This window comes from Somniosus microcephalus, chromosome 16 (assembly GCF_052327205.1).
Source record: "Somniosus microcephalus isolate GS21.2 chromosome 16, FLI_Smic_1.0, whole genome shotgun sequence".
In the NCBI taxonomy this organism is placed as follows: Eukaryota; Metazoa; Chordata; class Chondrichthyes; order Squaliformes; family Somniosidae; genus Somniosus; species Somniosus microcephalus.
Window position 1 is genome coordinate 62337611 of NC_141002.1, and position 19502 is coordinate 62357112.

The window sequence follows — 19502 nt, forward strand, 5'->3', positions numbered from 1 at the left end:
GCAGTCACCAACTAAACTCCAGCCATAATGTTCTTCAACCGAAGGCTAAGATGTCGCCTGGATTTGCTCAAACCAAACATAAGACGAGATGTTGAGGATAAGCAATTCCAGCACATAAATGAGAAGCCAACCAGGAGCTTCAAGATAGGGCAACCAGTCTTGGCCCGCGACTACCGAACAGAAAAATGGCAGCCAGGAACGATATGCACACACCAGGGACCACTAATGTACACAGTGGACGTTGGAGAGAGCATCGTGAGACGCCATGCTGACCAGATTCTAGAGTCACAGGAACAAGCCAAACCCATACCACAAGCAGGTGCACCTGGTAATCAACCCGAAGTACAGATTGCGTCTACCTCAGAAGCAGTGGTATTGGAAGCTGACGAACCAACCAATGACAATGAGCCAGAATCAACTCCGCCGCAAGAACAGGATACTCGAGAAAGGCGCTATCCAGTCAGGATCAGGAAGCCTCCTCAAAGACTGAACTTATAAATGATTATTTCAGTTGATGTATATAGTACAGAGAAAATTATAATTGTAATTAGTTATTATTTAGTTGTTAAATGAATGTTATGTACTGTTTATCTAAAAGGGGAGGAATTGTTGTGTATGTACCTTTAAGGGAAGAACTGATTCTATACTGCAGTACCGGCAGTGACCACCCCTGTATATAAAGCCATAGCAGGCTTCTGTATTTCAGTCTTAAGTTACCCTCTGTTCAGCTGCAAGCACAAGCAGAGGGAGCAGCCAGACTTTGGAGAGTGGATTAAAGTGGTGGTCCCCTGACCAGGAAGAGGAGGAGAACGTTGGACCACCACCACCACCAACTCCACCATCATTACATCAACTGAGGTGCCTGGAGAGAGAGGACAGAGGAGGAGAAGGAGAAAGGAGGCCTACATCAACATCAACCAGGGGAGAGGCCTTTCTATCACTGCCTCCCCAAATTGGCCTCCACTTCAGGAGAGGGAGAGAGGGGAGAGAAACCAACTGCTTGAAAGGAGGGAAGAAAACTTCATCCGGAACATCTACAGGTGGGTGTTATTTGGGGCACTCTCCCAAGACTTTGTATTTTAGGTGGGGGGAGAAAAGAAGAAGCAAGGCCGGATCATCAAGGGGTGTAGTGTGTGTGTGTGTGTGCTCTTGTTAAAAGCTAGGCCACACACACCACTAATTAGCATCCCTTCTATTGCCTGCCCTGGGAGAGCTTGGAGCTGCCCAAGGTGAAGTCCTTAATTTAATTTAATTACATCGTTAAGACCTGTTGCAGGACTAAGCCTGGGCTTCTCCAGCTTTTCCAGGTGAAGACGTCTTCTCCCACCTGCCAGAAGACCACCATCACCAAAGACTTTTTCCATCGGAGAGTGCAACCCTGCCAACACCCACCCACCATCCTGAGTGGCAACACTGCCCTTTGCGGCCTCCCTCCTTCCCACCCCCCCACCTCTCTCTCTCTCTTTGTCTCTCTCTGCCTGTCTTTCTAAGGCACCTTAGTTTCATCTATTTTATTAATTGCCAATTGAGCAGAGGGGCGAGGGCTCCTCTCCCAATTTAAATCAATAAGGAGAGAGGTGTGTCCTCATTTTAATCAGCTCCCTCTGCTCAATAGAGGACAAAAAAATATATATGTACACCGAGGCCATTAACACCTTCAGGCCTGTGACTTGGGGTGAGTGTAGCCCTTAAAAAAAGCACCCCAGAATGGCGACTGCATCTTCGCCGGTGGCGGGGCCAGCCGGGACCTATGCGAGAGTGGTAGCCACAGCCACAGCTGCTCCCGCTGTTCCTGCTGCCCCGTCACCTTTTCGATTAATAACAAAAAAGCTTGGGGTGAAGAGCTACACTCACCCCACTATGACCATCGAGGCCTGCGTCAAGGCCATGGCTGGGGTTGTCGGCCCCTCAGCCATCGTCGCGGCCTCGAAAATGTATGGGAAGGCTGTGTTCTTCCTGGGGTCGGAGCGGGCGGTGTCCCTGGCTGTCGCCAAGGGGCTCACCGTGGGCGGGACCTTCCTGCCGGTGGATCCTCTCGAGGCCACCGCGCAGAGGATCATTATTTCCAACGTCCCGCCCTATGTTCCTGGTGAGCTCCTCCTTCCCCATTTGCGACAACTTGGGGAGGTGAGGTCGGGGATCACGCCCATCCCGCTTGGCTTCCGGGAGGCCAGCCTTCGCCACGTCTTCTCCTTCCGGCGCCAGCTGTTTATCCAGCTGGCGCGGGATGAGGACACTGAAGGGGCGTTCGTCGTCCTCCACGAGGGGACCGCCTACTGCGCCTTTTGGACGTCGGACGGTGTGAGGTGCCATGCCTGCAGGGAGGTGGGGCACATCAGGAGGAACTGCCCTGCCTCCAAGGCCGCCGGATCATCTCGTGCGGCCGAGGCTGGCGCCGCCGCCGCCGCCCTTCCCCCCGGGTCTGCCCGCGCGTCAAGTACGTCTGATGCGCGGTTGATGTTGGGGGCCGATGCCACCAAGGCCTCCGGCGGGGGGGAGGGAGCGTGTCCGGCCGGAAAGAAGGCGCGGGGAAAAAAGAAGCACCTTAGGGCAGGTCCCCCCGTGGATGGTTAGCCCTTGCCCCTTGAGCCCCTTACACCCGCGCTCCTCGCGGAGTTGATCAGGGCAGATGTGAGCGGGAGGGGCCCCGTGCCCGAGCCTGTGGCCGAAACCGCCGCAGCGGTAATGCCAATACCTGCGGCCGGGCTCGGGCCCGAGGAACCCGACAAACCTGCTCCGCCGGAGGGAGTCGAGGAGGAGGCCTTTGCAGACATGGAGGTCTCCCTCGCTCCCTCCGTGCTAAAAAGGAGGCGCGACCCCCTGGATGAGGAGGAGGACCGGGAGGAGGAAGGTCCCTCCGAGCAGGGGGAGTCGTCGCCCGCCGCGGGTACTGCGCCCTCCCACCCCCCCAGCGCTGTCGTCATCACCAGCGATCGGCAGGGGTCGCCTGTCCCTCGGGAGGCTGAGGCAGATGTGTCTGTCCAGCACGTGCCTCCCGGGGATGGGGATGAGACCCTACCCGTGGGGGGGGTTGCGGAACAACCCGCGGCAGTAATTGAAGTTGACCTCTTATCGGTGTCATTACCCCTCGCCGGGTCGGGCAGCCTGGGGGCTGGGTCGGGCGAGCTCGAGGATAATGAGCTCGCCCAATGCGACCCGGACGTCTCCCAGGGGATGCTCGTCCTGGTAGAGCTTTTAATTCAAAACCCCCCGTCCGCTGGGTCGGAGGTTGGTGGCGGGGAAGAGGATGGCCCCCTGGTTGCGTCTCTGGTGCCGGACGTACTGGAGGAGCTGGAAATTGTTCTCTCCCCGGTTTCTCCGGTCGTTCCGGCGTCTGGGGCGGAGGGGAGCTCTGAACCGCCGCCGTCTTCTGGCCCGGCACCCCTAGAGGAGCCCAGGGAGAAATCCTCTGCCGCCGATCCTGGGGGTGGGATCCGGGCGGAGGCGGGGCTGGCTGGCGCGGCCGAGTCGTTCGCTTCGCACTGCGCGGCGGACGGGTCGGCCGCTGGTGACGACCCCCTGGAGGAGGATGGGGACTCGGTGATGGGCACGGAGGACGATTCGGACTCCAGCGCCGACGTGGCGATGGATGACCTCGTGCCCCTTGCCGAGTCTCCCCTCATTTCCGTAAGGGAACTCCGGGATTTTATGGCCACGTGCCTGGGTCAGCGCAATAAGGTCCGGCTGGCCCTCGACAGGTGGTCGGAGCTGGCGCTGCTCATCGATTCCGTCCGCGCCGCCGTTAAGATCTTGGGCGCGGACGAGGGTGTGAACCCGCTCGAGCTGCGTCGGCTCACAACGTTTCTCACTGGGCTGCTGAGGAAGTGGCGGCGGACCAGCGGCTGCGCTTCCTCCCCCCGTTAGGTGTAGGTAGAGGTTGCACTATGCTTCTGACATGAAGATAACCATAGCCAGCCTCAACATCAATGGCAGCAGGGAGGCGCGCCGCAGATTCAATAACTTCTCGGTCCTTCGGGACGGGAAGTATGCGGTGTGCTTCCTGCAAGAAACCCACACCGTTCCGGGAGACGAAGCCACGTGGCTCCTGGAGTGGCAAGGAGGGGTCAGCATGAGTCACCTCTCCAACAATTCCAGCGGGGTGGCTATCTTGCTGGCCCCGCATTTTCAGCCGGAGATCTTGGGGGTCAAGGAGCACGTGCCGGGCCGCTTGCTCCAGGTCACTGTTCGCCTGGGGGGCGTGCCGCTCCATCTAGTGAACGTGTACGCCCCTCAGACCAGTGCGCAGCAAGTGCGCTTCTTCGAAGAAGTGTCCGCTCTCTTGGGCTCCATCGACGTGGGCGAGTGCGTCATCCTCGGGGGGGATTTTAACTGCACCCTCGAGGCGAGGGACCGTTCGGGTCCCCCGCGAAGCCCGGCGGCGATGGAGAAGTTGAGGGACCTGGTTGGGTCCTTCGACTTGGTGGACGTCTGGCGAAATCTCCACCCCGACTCCAGCGCCTTCACTAGCGTGAGGTCTGGGGGAGGAAGGTCCAGAATCGACCGCCTCTACATTTCCTGGGCGTACGTCTCCTGCGTTCCGGCAGCTTCCATGCGGCCGGTGCCGTGCACGGACCACCACCTGGTGTGGGCGGAGCTCGCTCCGCTGCACGCGCGGGGGGGGTCCGTGTACTGGCATTTTAACAACCTGCTGCTGGAGGACGCACGGTTCCGGGATTCGTTTCGTCGATTCTGGGCCGACTGGAGAAGGAAGCAGGGGGGCTTCCCCTCCTTGAGGCTATGGTGGGATGTGGGCAAGGCTCACATCCGTCTCTTCTGTCAGGAGTATGCGAAGGGGTCGACCAAGAGGCGGGAGGCCCGGGTCGGGCGGTTGGAGAAGGAGGTGCTCGACCTGGAGTCCCGTCTCGGTCAGGTCGTCGAGGACCCGGCCCTGCGGAAGGTGTACGAAGAGAAGAAGGGCGCGCTGAAGGACCTGCAGCTCGTCGGGTCCCGAGGCGCGTACGTGAGGTCGCGGATCCAGCTCCTGCGGGATCTGGACCGCGGCTCCCCCTTCTTCTACTCGCTGGAAAAAAGACGGGGGGTCCGTAAGCAGCTCTTGGGGCTGCTGGCCGACGACGGATCTCTGGTCTCGGATCCGGAGGGAATCCGCGCGGAGACCCGCGCCTATTACGGGGCTCTGTTCTCTCCGGATCCGTCCAGCGAGGATGCGCGCAGAGTTTTGTGGGAGGACCTGACGAAGGTTGGCCTGGAGGGCGCCGAAAAATTGGACGCTCCGCTAAGTCTGGCGGAGCTGACCGGCGCCCTCCGCCAGCTCTCTAGGGGAAAGTCCCCGGGGCTGGACGGGCTGACCGTGGAGTTCCACAGGGCGTTCTGGGACGTCTTGGGGGGCGACTACGCGCGGGTCCTGGGGGAAAGTTTGGCGACCGGGGAGATGCCCCTCTCTTGGCGCAGGGCGGTCATTGTCCTGCTGCCTAAGAAGGGCGATCTCCGCCTCCTTAAGAACTGGCGCCCGGTCTCCCTCCTCAGCACGGACTATAAAATCTTTGCCAGGGCCATGTCTGCTCGCCTTGGCACCGTGCTGGCCCACATGATCCACCCCGACCAGTCCTACACGGTCCCGGGCCGGACCATCCACGATAACATCCATCTGGTCCGGGACCTGGTCCACCACTCCCAGAGGGCTGGTCTGTCGGTCGCCTTCCTTTCCCTGGATCAGGAGAAGGCGTTCGACAGGGTGGATCACGAGTATCTCTTCGGGACTCTGCGCGCATTCGGGTTCGGGACGCATTTCGTCGCCCGGATCCGACTTCTGTACGCCGCCGCGGAGTGTCTGATTAAAGTTAACGGGTCCTTGACGGCGCCCCTTCGCTTCGGGAGGGGGGTGCGTCAGGGATGCCCCATGTCCGGTCAGTTATATGCCATTTGCGTGGAGCCTTTCCTGCGCCTCTTGCGGAAGAGGTTGACGGGACTGGCTCTGCAAGGGCCGGGCGTGGAGGTGGTCCTCTCGGCTTACGCCGATGACGTGCTCCTCACGGTCACGGATCCCGCTGACTTGCGGAGGATGCGGGAATGCCAGCAGATTTACTCGGACGCATCCTCCGCCAAGATCAACTGGGAGAAATGTTCCGGACTCCTGGTGGGTCAGTGGCGGGTGGACTCCCTGCCGGAGGAGTTCAGGCCTTTCGCCTGGAGCACCACGCACCTCCTCTATTTGGGAGTCTACCTTAGCCCTGCCGAGGACGCTTGGCCGGCGAACTGGCAAGAGCTGGAGGCCAAAGTCACCGCTCGCCTAGGACGCTGGACAGGACTGCTCCGAGTGTTGTCCTACAGGGGTCGAGCGCTGGTCATAAACCAGCTGGTGGCCGCCATGTTGTGGTACCGGTTGGTCACTTTGATCCCTCCCCCTGCGTTTGTCGCCAAGATTCAGAAGAAGCTCATCGACTTCTTCTGGGACAAAAGGAAGCACTGGGTCTCTGCCGCGGTTCTGTGTCTCCCGCTTAGGGAGGGCGGTCAGGCGCTGGTGTGCCTTCGCACCCAGGCTGCGACTTTCCGTCTTCAGACGCTGCAGAGATACCTGTACGTCGAGAATCCTCCGAGATGGTGTGCGCTGGCGACGTTTTTCTTCCGCCAGCTGCATGGCCTCAATTACGACACGCAGCTCCTGTTTGCGAAAGTGGGCAGCAGGCGTGCCGGCCTGCGGGAGCTGCCTGTCTTCTACCAGGAACTACTATGGGTTTGGAACTACGTCGCTTCCAGGCGGAGCTCTCCCCCGTCAGGAGCGGCGGCTCTCCTTCGGGAGCCGCTGCTCAGGAATCCGCACCTCCACGAACACGGGTTCGGGCGGCTGGCGGAGGGTAGGGCTGTGGCTGGCAAGGTGACCAGAGTCGGGGACCTGCTCGATGGCGGAGGAGCGGGCTGGATGGCGCCGGAGGAGCTGGCGCGGCGCCTGTCCTGGGCCTACGTCCAGCTCGCGGTCGAAACCATCGAATCGGTAAAAGCGGCACTGGGCCCCGACTCCACTAGGTGTATCGAGGCGGCTCAAGCACGTGGGGCGATCCCGTCCGAGCTTACCCCCGTTCGGACGGAATTCCTCATCGGCGCCCGGCCCCGAAACTCCCCTCGGGAACCGGCGCCTCACAACTTGAGCCGTCTCGAGGAAATACCCTCCGTGCCTTTTCATTCCGCGCGGAGGGGTTTCCTGTACGGGCTGCTCCTGCACACTCTCCACTTTGCCATCTTCGTCTACCGTCCGGACACGCCTTGGCGTGGCGTTTTGCCGACCGGCGGTAGCGGTGGTCCCCAATGGAGGGCTCTCTATGCGGGAGTCCTCCCTTGTTCCATCGGGGACTTGGCCTGGAGGGTGTTGCATGGAGCGGTCCCGTGCAATAAGGTTTTAAGTAGGTTCACGGACTCCCAGGCCGCCTGCATTTTTTGCGGCCTGGAGGAGTCCGTGTTTCACGTTTATATGGATTGTGAGAGGTTGCAGCCCCTCTTTCACTACTTGAAGGGGCTGCTCCTCGATTTTTGGTTGCACTTCAGTCCCACGCTGTTGATCTACGGTCACCCGGTGCGGAGGGGAGCGGACAGGTTGGAGGACCTCCTTGTGGGCCTGCTCCTGGGCCTGGCTAAAAGAGCCATCAATTGGTCCAGGCAGCGGGCGGTCGAGGGGGTCGTCCAGCCGGATTGCCTGCATCTCTTCCGCGGCCATGTTCGCGCCCGGGTGGCCCTGGAGATGGAGCACGCGGTGTCCGCCGGTGCGCTTGAGTATTTCCGTGACCGGTGGGCGCCGCGGGGACTGGAGTGCATCATCAACACGGAAAACCAAATTTTAATTTGATTTGTTAAGCTTTAGTTGAACTTTTGTTTATTTACAGTCGAATTGGGTTTTTTTGGGTCCAAATAAAAGAGTACCCTCTGTTCAGTTTGCACAGCATTGCTGGCTGTGCAGCTGCAAGCACGAGCAGAGGGAGCAGCCAGACTTTGGAGAGTGGACTAAAGTGGTGGTCCCCTGACCAGGCAGAGGAGGAGAATGCTGGACCACCACCACCACCTCCACCATCATCAAAGCAGCTGGGGTGCCTGGAGAGAGAGGACACAGGAGGAGAAGGAGAAAGGAGGCCTGCAATAACATCAACCAGGGGAGAGGCCTTTCCTATCACTGCCTCCCCAAATTGGCCTCCACTTCAGGAGAAGGAGAGAGGGGGGAGAAACCACTATCAACCAACACCAACTGTTCGGAAGGAGGGAAGAATATCATCTTCAAAATATCTATAGGTGGGTGTTATTTGGGGCACTCTCCCAAAGACTTTGTATTTTAGGTGGGGGGAGAAAAGAAGAAAGAAGGCCGGAACATCAAGGGGTGGCTGTGTGTGTGTGTGTGTGGTTCTTGTTAAAAACTAGGCCACACACACCACTAATTAAGCATCCCTTCTATTGCCTGACCTGGGCCAGCTGGAGCTGCCTAGGTTAAGTGGTTAATTCCATTAATTACATCATTAAGACCTGGTGCAGGACTGAGCCTGGGCAACTCCAGCTTCCCAGGTGAAGACATCTTCTCCCCTTGCCAGAAGAACACCACTGTCAGAGACTTTAAATTTCCATCAGGAGAGTGCACCCCTGCCAACACCCACCCACCCGTCATCCTGAGTGGCGACCCTGCCTTTGCGGCTTCCCTCCTTCCCACGCCCCCTCTCTCTCTCTCTTTGTCTCTCTCTGCCTCTTTTTCTAAGGCACCTCTGTTTACTTTATTAATTAATTGCCTATTGAGCAGAGGGGAGAAGGCCCCTCTCCCAATCTCAGGCAATAAGGGGAGAGGTGTGCCTTCATTTTAAACAGCTCCCTCTGCTCGGTAGAGAACCAAAAAAAAAATACCTGAGGCCATTTCCATCTTCAGGCCTGTGACTTGGGGTGAGTGTAGCCCTTTATAATACCGCCCCAGAATGGCGACTGCATCTTCGCCGGTGACGGGGCCAGCCAAGACGTATGCGGGAGTGGCAGCCACAGCCACAGCTGCTCCCGCTGCTTCTGCTGCCCCGTCACCTTTTAGGCTGATGACAAAAAAGCTTGGGGTGAAGAGCTACACTCACCCCACTATGACTATTGAGGCCTGCGTTAAAGCCATGGCTGGGGTTGTCGGCCCCTCAGCCATTGTAGCGGCCTCAAAAATGTATGGGAAGGCTGTGTTCTTCCTGGGGTCGGAGCGGGCGGTGTCCCTGGCTGTCACCAAGGGGCTCACCATGGGCGGGACCTTCCTGCCGGTGGACCCCCTCGAGGCCACCGCGCAGAGGGTGGTTATTTCGAACGTCCCACCCTATGTTCCTGGTGAGCTCCTCCTTCCCCATCTACGTCAACTTGGGGAGGTGAGGTCGGGAATCACACTCATCCCGCTCGGCTTCCGGGAGGCCAGCCTTCGCCACGTCTTCTCCTTCCGGTGCCAGCTGTTCATCCAGCTGGCGCAGGAGGAGGACACTGACAGGGCATTCGTCGTCCACCACGAGGGGACCGCCTATTGCGTCTTCTGGACGTCGGACGGTGTGCGGTGCCACGCCTGCAAGGAGGTGGGGCACATCCGGAAAAACTGCCCCGCCTCCAAGGCCGCTGGATCATCTCGTGCGGCCGAGGCTGGCGCCGCCGACGCTCCTCCCACCGGATCTGCCCGCGCATCGGGAACGTCTGATGCGCGGTCGACGTCGGGGGCCAATGCCACCAAGGCCTCCGGCGGGGGGGAGGGAGCGTGTCGGGCCGGAAAGAAGGCGCGGCGGAAAAATAAACACCTTAGGGCGGGTCCCCCTGTGGATGGCCAGCCCTTGCCCCTTGAGCCCCTTACACCCGCGCTCCTCGCGGAGTTAATCGAGGCAGACGCGAGCGGGAGGGGCCTCGTGCCCGAGCCTGTGGCTGCAACTGCCGCAGCGGTAACGCCGATACCTGCGGCCGGGCTTGGGCCCGAGGAACCCGACAAACCTGCTCCGCCGGAGGGAGCTGAGGAAGAGGCCTTTGCAGACATGGAGGTCTCCCTCGCTCCCTCCGTGCTAAAAAGAAGGCGCGACCCCCTGGAAGAGGAGGAGGAAGGTCCCTCCGAGCAGGGGGAGTCATCGCCCGCTGCGGGTGCTGCGCCGCCCCCCCCCCCCCCCCGGCTGTCGTCATCACCAGCGAGCGGCAGGGGTCGCCTGTCCCTCGGGAGGCTGAGGCAGATGTGTCTGTCCAGCGCGTGCCTCCCAGGGATGGGGACAAGACCCTGCCCGTGGGGGGGGTCGCGGAACCACCCGCGGCGGTAATTGAAACTGACCACCTATCGGTGCCATTACCCCTTGCCGGGTCGGGCGGCCTGGGGTCTGGGTCGGGCGAGCTCGAGGATAATGAGCTCGCCCATTGCGACCCGGACATCCCCCAGGGGATGCTCGTCCTGGTAGAGCTTTTAATTCAAAACACCCCCATCCGCTGGGTCGGAGGTTGGTGGCGGGGAGGAGGATGGCCCCCTGGCTGCGTCTCTGGTGCCGGACGTACTGGAGGAGCTGGGAATTGTTCTCTCCCCGGTTTCTCTGGTCGTTCCGGCGTCTGGGGGCTCTGAACCGCCGCCGTCTTCTGGCCCAGCACCCCTAGAGGAGCCCAGGGAGAAATCCTCTGCCGCCGATCCTGGGGGTGGGATCCGGGCGGAGGCGGGGCTGGCTTGCGCGGCCGAGCCGTTCGCTTCGCACTGCGCGGCGGACGGGTCGGCCGCTGGTGACGACCCCCTGGAGGAGGATGGGGACTCGGTGATGGGCACGGAGGACGATTCGGACTCCAGCGCCGACGAGGCGATGGATGACCTCGTGCCCCTTGCCGAGTCTCCCCTCATTCCCGTAAGGGAACTCCGGCATTTTATGGCCACGTGCCTGGGTCAGCGCAATAAGGTCCGGCTGGCCCTCGACAGGTGGTCGGAGCTGGCGCTGCTCATCGATTCCGTCCGCGCCGCCGTTAAGATCATGGGCGCGGACGAGGGTGTGAACCCGCTCGAGCTGCGTCGGCTCACAACGTTTCTCACTGGGCTGCTGAGGAAGTGGCGGCTGACCAGCGGCTGCGCTTCCTCCCCCCGTTAGGTGTAGGTAGAGGTTGCACTATGCTTCTGACATGAAGATAACCATAGCCAGCCTCAACATCAACGGCAGCAGGGAGGCGCGCCGCAGATTCAATAACTTCTCGGTCCTTCGGGACGGGAAGTATGCGGTGTGCTTCCTGCAAGAAACCCACACCGTTCCGGGAGACGAAGCCACGTGGCTCCTGGAGTGGCAAGGAGGGGTCAGCATGAGTCACCTCTCCAACAATTCCAGCGGGGTGGCTATCTTGCTGGCCCCGCATTTTCAGCCGGAGATCTTGGGGGTCAAGGAGCACGTGCCGGGCCGCTTGCTCCAGGTCACTGTTCACCTGGGGGGCGTGCCGCTCCATCTAGTGAACGTGTACACCCCTCAGATCAGTGCGCAGCAAGTGCGCTTCTTCGAAGAAGTGTCCGCTCTCTTGGGCTCCATCGACGTGAGCGAGTGCGTCATCCTCGGGGGGGGGGGGGATTTTAACTGCACCCTCGAGGCGAGGGATCCCCTTCGGGTCCCCCGCGAAGCCCGGCGGCAATGGAGAAGTTGAGGGACCTGGTTGGGTCCTTCGACTTGGTGGACGTCTGGCGAAATCTCCACCCCGACTCCAGCGCCTTCACTAGCGTGAGGTCTGGGGGAGGAAGGTCCAGAATCGACCGCCTCTACATTTCCCAGGCGTACGTCTCCTGCGTTCCGGCAGCTTCCATGCGGCCGGTGCCGTGCACGGACCACCACCTGGTGTGGGCGGAGCTCGCTCCACTGCACGCGCGGGGGGGGTCCGTGTACTGGCATTTTAACAACCTGCTGCTGGAGGACGCACGGTTCCAGGATTCGTTTCGTCGATTCTGGGCCGACTGGAGAAGGAAGCAGGGGGGCTTCCCCTCCTTGAGGCTATGGTGGGATGTGGGCAAGGCTCACATCCGTCTCTTCTGTCAGGATTACGCGAAGGGGTCAACCAAGAGGCGGGAGGCCCGGGTCGGGCGGTTGGAGAAGGAGGTGCTCGACCCGGAGTCCCGTCTCGGTCAGGTCGTCGAGGACCCGGCCATGCGGAAGGTGTACGAAGAGAAGAAGGGCGCGCTGAAGGACCTGCAGCTCGTCGGGTCCCGAGGCGCGTCCGTGAGGTCGCGGATCCAGCTCCTGCGGGACCTGGACCGCGGCTCCCCCTTCTTCTACTCGCTGGAAAAAAGACGGGGGGTCCGTAAGCAGCTCTTGGGGCTGCTGGCCGACGACGGATCTCTGGTCTCGGAGCCGGAGGGAATCAGCGCGGAGACCCGCTCTGTTCTCTCCGGATCCGTCCAGTGAGGATGCGCGCTGAGTTTTGTGGGAGGACCTGCCGAAGGTCGGCCCGGAGGGCGCCGAAAAATTGGACGCTCCGCTAAGCCTGGCGGAGCTGACCGGCGCCCTCCGCCAGCTCTCTAGGGGAAAGTCCCCGGGGCTGGACGGGCTGACCGTGGAGTTCCACAGGGCATTCTGGGACGTCTTGGGGGGCGACTACGCGCGGGTCCTGGGGGAAAGTTTGGCGACCGGGGAGATACCCCTCTCTTGGCGCAGGGCGGTCATTGTCCTGCTGCCTAAAAAGGGCGATCTCCGCCTCCTTAAGAACTGGCGCCCGGTCTCCCTCCTCAGCACGGACTATAAAATCTTTGCCAGGTCCATGTCTGCTCGCCTTGGCACCGTGCTGGCCCACATGATCCACCCCGACCAGTCCTACACGGTCCCGGGCCGGACCATCCACGATAACATCCATCTGGTCCGGGACCTGGTCCACCACTCCCAGAGGGCTGGTCTGTCGGTCGCCTTCCTTTCCCTGGATCAGGAGAAGGCGTTCGACAGGGTGGATCACGAGTATCTCTTCGGGACTCTGCGCGCATTCGGGTTCGGGACGCATTTCGTCGCCCGGATCCGACTTCTGTACGCCGCCGCAGAGTGTCTGATTAAAGTTAACGGGTCCTTGACGGCGCCCCTTCGCTTCGGGAGGGGGGTGCGTCAGGGATGCCCCATGTCCGGTCAGTTATATGCCATTTGCGTGGAGCCTTTCCTGCGCCTCTTGCGGAAGAGGTTGACGGGACTGGCTCTGCAAGGGCCGGGCGTGGAGGTGGTCCTCTCGGCTTACGCCGATGACTTGCTCCTCACGGTCACGGATCCCGCTGACTTGCGGAGGATGCGGGAATGCCAGCAGATTTACTCGGACGCATCCTCCACCAAGATCAACTGGGAGAAATGTTCCGGACTCCTGGTGGGTCAGTGGCGGGTGGACTCCCTGCCGGAGGAGTTCAGGCCTTTCGCCTGGAGCACCACGCACCTCCTCTATTTGGGAGTCTACCTTAGCCCTGCCGAGGACGCCTGGCCAGCGAACTGGCAAGAGCTGGAGGCCAAAGTCACCGCTCGCCTAGGACGCTGGGCAGGACTGCTCCGAGTGTTGTCCTACAGGGGTCGAGCGTGGGTCATAAACCAGCTGGTGGCCGCCATGTTGTGGTACCAGTTGGTCACTTTGATCCCTCCCCCTGCGTTTGTCGCCAAGATTCAGAAGAAGCTCATCGACTTCTTCTGGGACAAAAGGAAGCACTGGGTCTCTGCCGCGGTTCTGTGTCTCCCGCTTAGGGAGGGCAGTCAGGCGCTGGTGTGCCTTCGCACCCAGGCTGCGACTTTCCGTCTTCAGACGCTGCAGAGATACCTGTACGTCGAGAATCCTCCGAGATGGTGTGCGCTGGCGACGTTTTTCTTCCGCCAGCTGCACGGCCTCAATTACGACACGCAGCTCCTGTTTGGAAAAGTGGGCAGCAGGCGTGCCGGCCTGCGGGAGCTGCCTGTCTTCTACCAGGAACTTCTATGGGTTTGGAACTACGTCGCTTCCAGGCGGAGCTCTCCCCCGTCAGGAGCGGCGGCTCTCCTTCGGGAGCCGCTGCTCAGGAATCCGCACCACCACGAACACGGGTTCGGGCGGCTGGCGGAGGGTAGGGCTGTGGCTGGCAAGGTGACCAGAGTCGGGGACCTGCTCGATGGCGGAGGAGCGGGCTGGATGGTGCCGGAGGAGCTGGCGCGGCGCCTGTCCTGGGCCAACGTCCGGCTCGCGGTCGAAACCATCGAATCGGTAAAAGTGGCACTGGGCCCCGACTCCACTAGGTGTATCGAGGCGGCTCAAGCACGTGGGGCGATCCAGTCCGAGTTTACCCCCGTTCGGACGGAATTCCTCATCGGCGCCCGGCCCCGAAACTCCCCTCGGGAACCGGCGCCTCACAACTTGAGCCGTCTCGAGGAAATACCCTCCGTGCCTTTTCATTCCGCGCGGAGGGGTTTCCTGTACGGGCTGCTCCTGCACACTCTCCACTTTGCCATCTTCGTCTACCGTCCGGACACGCCTTGGCGTGGCGTCTTGCCGACCGGCGGTGGTGGAGGTCCCCAATGGAGGGCTCTCTATGCGGGAGTCCTCCCTTGTTCCATCGGGGACTTGGCCTGGAGGGTGTTGCACGGAGCAGTCCCGTGCAATAAGGTTTTAAGTAGGTTCACGGATTCCCAGGCCGCCTGCATTTTTTGCGGCCTGGAGGAGTCCGTGTTTCACATTTTATATAGAGTGTGAGAGGTTGCAGCCCCTCTTTCACTACTTGAAGGGGCTGCTCCTCGATTTTTGGTTGCACTTCAGTCCCACGCTCTTGATCTACGGTCACCCGGTGCGGAGGGGAGCGGATAGGTTGGAGGACCTCCTTGTGGGCCTGCTCCTTGGCCTGGCTAAAAGAGCCATCAATTGGTCCAGGCAGCGGGCGGTCGAGGGGGTCATCCAGCCGGATTGCCTGCCTCTCTTCCGCGGCCATGTTCGCGCCCGGGTGGCCCTGGAGATGGAGCACGCGGTGTCCGCTGGTGCGCTTGAGTATTTCCGCGACCGGTGGGCGCCGCGGGGACTGGAGTGCATCATCAACCCGGATAACCACATTTTAATTTGATTTGTTAAGTTTTAGTTGAACTTTTGTTTACAGTCAATTTGTTTTTTTTTTGGTACAAACAAAAGAGTACCCTCTGTTCAGTAAATACCTGTTATTATTGTTCTCCTGCAGTCCGTGTATTATTTATACTCGGACACTACAATGGGGACTTCCTATATCGGGAATTCCCACTTCCTTAGCCTTCAGTGGGGCCAAGCATATGATTGGCTGAGGCACGTCTGGTCAGACCAGGCATACCTCACCGACCTTGGCTCAAAATGGAGGCCGTCCATGTCCAGGCTGAGACCAAGGTCTGCGAAGAGGATCAAATTTTTAAAAATTAAGTATGTCCTCCTTCTCTGGCCTGGACCCTACCCCCCAGCCCGCACCCGCCCCCTTGATGGGGCCCACCTATGCCATTCTGGAGATTGGTATGCCTCGTATCACTTGGTGTACTGGTCTCCAGTCTTAAGCTGGGCCCCTTATGGTCCAGTGAAGTGGGAACGCCAACATAGGGATTCCCTGTTCCAGCCCTAGCTGTTGTATCTGGGGTTCAACCTTTTTCCGAGTGGTTCCAGACGCAGGACCACCCGAGTGCTCCCAGTCCCCGGAATGCCTCTTTCCAAGGCTCTCAACCCACATAACCTGCCCCAGTGCTGCAAGACCCCAGACTCTACTCCAGTGCCCCCAGGCCCCAGAATGCCTAGTTCCAAGACTCCCAACCAACGGGACCAGCCTCAATGTTCTCAGAATCCAGGCTTCACTCCAGTTCTCTCAGACATCAGAATCTGATTTGAGGTACTGCTGAAACCCACTGGATTCAGATGTGTAGCCTGGAGGGATTTCTGGCCCCTGTGGGGAGTGGGGGGGGGGGTGCAGTGCGGTGCCAGGGGACAGGGCCTCCCTCTGGTGACAGCCTGGACCACAGAACCTGGGGTCCCAATCTGAAGTTCTTGCAGCCATTTCTTTCTTCATAAGCGTTCCCTGCTGTCTGCAGCCACTGTGCATCTCCCCTTTAGGAGGTGTAGGATGTCTTTAAGTGGCGTCAGCGAAGCCCAATTTCCCACCCCTCCAAACAGGCACGCAGCCAGTGAATAGCGCTGGCTGTATGCCTGAATCATTATACTGAGCTGGCAGCAACACTCCCTGCAATGACCGTTTTAAGGCGCAATTGAAATTCTAGCCCTAGGGCTGCTGCCACCATTTAAAAAAAAGTTCCACGTTAAACATTGTAGGAACTGAGCTACATTCAAGGAAAGTTAACCAGCCTTATATACAAAATTTCAACTCTTTGGTCTACTTTTTACTGTCTATTTGGTATCTTAACATTCTTGTGAACCTATACTTAATTAATGACACTCAGAGATGACACTTCAAAAAGATCTTTGCTGATGGGGCTGATTTAAGGTATACAGAACTCTGCAGTCAAAAAACTCCTGATTAAGTGGAACATGGAACACCAGTTTAAAATAACTCAGTGTAAATGAAGATTGTAATGTATGCTATGAAAGAATCCACTCCTGTGAGACATGTCATTCACAATGAGAGGAACCAGTCACTTAATCTAATTATTTTAGGCATAGCATAAAATATAGCTCTGTGATTGCATGTCTATAATCCTTTGGAAGTAATAGGTGTGTCAGGACTTTAACTGGTTAATCAGTTAAATAGTTGTTATCTTTTGCATGTTTCTAGATTTCATTCTTCAGTTTCTATTTGTTGAAACCAACATTTACTGATGTGTCCATGTGAAATGACAAATCATTTATGGTGTTCAGAGTGTTTTATAATTCTAAGCAGTTCTTTAGAAGAGGCAACCTAAGATACTGGTGCAACAATAAATTTAGACATTGTCCGTTTGATCAGATTTATGCCATATTATTATTATGTGCAGAATATTGGCCCAGATTTTGCGGGTCCGATGACAGCGTACGCACGTACGCCGTCGTAAGTCCTCAGAATGGCCCCGCTTGTTCTGGGATTCCGCATGCACTGTGCATGCACCAAAACCCAGAACTTGTGACCTGTCAAGTTTCTCCTTGACAGATCATCCACATGCGCCCCCAAAAACACTTTCGCTGGCGCAGAGTTGGGCTTTTTACCCAACTACTGCCCACAAAACTCTTACGCCTGGTAAAAGCAGGTGTAAAGCCTGCTTTTACCAGTGTAAAGGTTAAAATAAATGTTAAATTAACTTTTTTTAAGTGATTAAAACATACAAAAACATTTAAAATTAATTCATGTAAATTTTGGGTCGGAATGAAACCTTTTATTATTTTTCAAAAAATTAGCATTTTATTTTAAATGTTTACTCAAAGGGTCTGTAAATTAACTTTGAACATGGGAATATTTATTTTTATTAGAATTGTGTTTTATTTGGGGATTTCTCATAAGCTTATGGGGATGCCGTTCGGAAATGGAATCCCAATAAGCGTATGAGGAATCCCCCTTTCTAATTGGTTGGCCTGGCCCACGTGATCCCAGGGACGCTTCTGAACCGCCTGCATTCCTGGGATCCATGGGCCTTTACGCAGGCATACACCTGGAGGCCCGGGACCCGAAGACTCTGAAGCTCCAGAGACACCAGGTACGTTCGGGTTTTTTTTTCGGGTCAGAGCCGTACTCCGGAGCTACACCTCCGACCGCAAATTCAGGACCAATAGTTATCTTACAATGCGATGTAGTGCAGATCCCTGTCTATCTCGGCAATCTCTGTTCCTCATCAGCAATGCATTATAAAATGCTTCCTTTTATCTTTTTTTTAATTCCCAAATGTCATGCATACCAACTGCCACAAGCCCCATCACAGGTTCAAGAACCTTGGGGGGATTTAGATGGTGAGTTTAAGGAGCGGACACGAGGTGAAGTATAGGTCATAGGTGAAGAGAGGCAAGTGGAGGTGGCAGCAGAAGAAAAGCAAATAGCTAGCCAGGCTTCCAGCCTGAGGCATTCCTCAACTGCACGTTCAAGGCATTGATACCCTACTGGCCTTCAGAATACAGTTAATCAATGATCAAAAAGTTTTCATGGTATCCTTTCGAGTAGTGCTGAACACCTGGGAAGAGTTGTTGGCGAATGTGCAGAAGTTCACCTCCCGACCTCTCCTCAGCAATGTATGAAGGATTTTCACAGCTGCAGCGAGTGGCTGCATCATGAGCATCTGCAGGAGACCCTTAGAGCGCAGAGGGATTTGGCTCATACAGTTCAAATGTCCAGTGAAGTTACAGCGACAGCGGCAGAGTGGGAGCAACTCCAAGATTCCAGGCATATATCTTTGGGCCACTTAGTCAAGAATCTGAGTAATGTAACGCATTGAAAATGAATTTAGTCTTGACAGTAGATGGTTAAACTTTGTTTAACTTTATTTTGTACATGTAAATCAACATGCTAAAATAGAGAGAATACTCTTCCCTATAGGACAGATGGTAAGTGCACAATATGATCCAGCACCAAGCTTCGCACATCAGGAAGGTACCACTTTCTATTCTTGATCTGTGCTGTCTGGCAGGATGGATCAGTTGGCAGTCTGGGATCCAATCCTCAAAACACTGGTGAAAATCCTGTAATCTCCTATATTAAAAACGGAACCACAAACCACGGATCTAATTATAAATGGACAGAACTATGGATAGTAGCATCATGCTCATTTTTTAGATTGGTCTCGGGATCTGGGCGACACTGGTAAAGCACGCTGACTGTTGCTGCAGTCCGTGTGCTGGTGATGCTCCCATGCTAGTGTTAGGTAGGGAATTCCAGGATATTGGCCCAGTGATGATGAAGTAATGGCAATATATGTCCAAGTCAGGATGGTGAATGACTTGTGGCCACTGAATAATAATTGCTCTGCTGTACTTCCTTGCTCTAGTTTCCTCTTTCTCCATGACCCCTTAATCAGCCTTGGTCATGTCTTGCCTAAACTTCCGGTCACCTAGGTGACCTGCTCCAAATATGCAGCTCCATAAATGCATGAAGACCACCATCTCCATTCAAATGAGTACCTCCAGGAAATCCAGGCACTCCAATTCTTTCTGGGGTGCAGCATACTTCTGGTGCGCTGTGCTCACATTGCTCCAAAATCACCTGCCCAGGAAAATCAGCCTTAATATCCATCCCCTCCACCACCATTGCACTGTGGTTACAGTATGTACTATCTACAGGATACACTGCAGCAACTCAACAAGTTAATGTGACGATAGCAAAATACTGCAGATGCTGGAAATCCGAAATAACAACAGAAAATGCTGGAAAAACTCAGCAGATCAGGCAACATCCGTGGAGAGAAATTTGAGTTGACGTTTCGGGTCGAAACCCTTCTTCAAAACTGGAAAGAAAAGAAAATAGATCGAAGGCAAGGCTGCGATCAAACAAAAGAGACAATAAAAGGTATTCGAAGCCAGACGAGATGGTAATAGGCCCGTGGAGACAAAAGGCAGCTGAGATTAGGTGTGAAGTGTACTGCAACTTTCACTACTGATAAAGGCAAGTGCAGCAATGTCATATGGTCACACCATCACCTGCACGGTGGCATAGTGGTTAGCACTATTGCCTCACAGCGCCAGGGACC

At 57.2% G+C, this 19502-nt stretch overlaps 1 protein-coding gene across 1 annotated transcript in view; it reads right to left on the reverse strand.

Moving 5' to 3' along the window:
- Positions 1–18298: 18298 nt before the first annotated feature.
- LOC147106230 (protein phosphatase 1 regulatory subunit 3A-like) overlaps positions 18299–19502 on the reverse strand; it is a 132280-nt gene continuing 131076 nt past the window's right edge. The window contains exon 6 of the mRNA XM_086009157.1: positions 18299–18508. The gene's annotated coding sequence lies outside the window, so the exon portion shown is untranslated. The remainder of the gene's footprint in view (positions 18509–19502) is intronic.